We start from the raw sequence: 1,627 nt of genomic DNA, 5'->3' as shown, positions 1-1,627 counted from the left end.
CCCGACTTCCGTCAGCTGAAATGTGTTCCCTCACCAGATATTTAGTGGTGGTTTTGCCGGAAACCTAGAAAGAGGAAGCTTTGCTGGGCAGCCTAAACAGGAATAGTCACCGGAGCTTAAATTTAGATGCTGTGAAGTATTTTTCCTGTCTGTGCCAAAATAAGACGAAGGCATTTTAACAGAAGGTTAGCTTCAGGTGTTGTGAAATATGCATTTGTCTTCTTTCAGATGCACACCGATGAATATGAATAAGCGTACATATCAGTTAGTTTGATGTTAAAGGGATTGGTTTTGTCTGGAAAGTATGTCGGCTTCTATCTTTGTTCATACAACCTCTTTTACATTTGGATTGACACGTTGTTCTTGTTCCTACTACTGTAGGATGTGTGCTTTAGTTTGCTGTGGTAATTTCCTTGTCTTGGTTGTGACCACGTTTATATATTTGACAGGACCTACTCTGGGAATGGACTCAGAATCAACCGAGGTGGTCTTGACGGCAGCTCCACTGATTACTTTGGCTGCCGCATATTCAGAAATATTACTCAAAGATGAAAACAAATGTCGAGCAATTCGGCATACAGTGTGATCATTTAATCTCCTTTTTGTCAACATCTCCCTACGTTGACACTATTTTTAGAGAAGTGGTTGGCCCCGGTAGCCAAACGTAAGGATGCTGACCTTCCCAACTCCATGTGTGAGCATGGAAGTGAACCTGAGCTCTGCTGCGCCTGTGTTGATTTTGGAGTTGTCAAACGAGGAACTTTGGGTGCCGAATTACAGCGGTGGTCTTTTTACCTGCAGATAGCAGAGACGCTCAATCCCACCGGGCAATTGTTTTGCAGCGTGAGGTGATTACCATCTCTATTAACTGACAAAAAACAAGTAGAAAGGGAGAGGCTTCACAAGATCTCTCCGAGGTTCGTCTCAACACCCCCTGGATGGGACCTCATCAGAGGGTTTCCAGACAGATCCAGGCAAAGTTGGATGGCCGCCAAGTGGGCCTTGATTTCTGCAGCTCAGCAGGCAGCAGCAGGAGAAGTCGAGGTTGGACTTGCACCATTCATTCACGTGGTATCCTGTTGTTTTAGGCTTGTCATGATAGCCCCTGGTGCCTGATTGAAAACATGTTTGAGTAGCTGGTGCTATTCTGGGCCGGAGGAAGCAGCGTCCCTATTAAGGCAATTGACTGTCAAAGGCACTGAGGCAGTATGAAAGTGAGTAGAAGAGGAAGCAGCGGTGTGTAAAGTAATCATGTCGCACTTAAATGATTTCACGGTGGAATTTTTCAACTTGACCTTTTTTATGCAAGTCGGACTCGGCTACAACACATAAAAGGTGGTCCATGATGGGGGTGTCCTGACGTTGTGGGTGTTTTGATTTTTGTGGTAAAATCACATGTGTGTGACAAGCCCTGTGTTTGGTTTCCCCCCCTTCCGCTGCTCTTTTTATTGGACGATGCCGTGTTAAAAAGTTTCCGGTTTGCCGTGACACTGCAATGTGCCCCTCTGATTCCAGCACATCTCCTCGCCTGCCTAAACTGAACCAGATGGAGGCTTTTTCATATAAAAACTTTCACTCCCTTTTATGTTTCTCACAGAGCAGGGAGCCCTTAGAAAAGGGGTAGGGG

Source organism: Etheostoma cragini, chromosome 23 (genome assembly GCF_013103735.1).
Source record: "Etheostoma cragini isolate CJK2018 chromosome 23, CSU_Ecrag_1.0, whole genome shotgun sequence".
Classification (NCBI taxonomy): Eukaryota; Metazoa; Chordata; class Actinopteri; order Perciformes; family Percidae; genus Etheostoma; species Etheostoma cragini.
Note: the sequence above shows the minus strand (reverse complement) of the source record.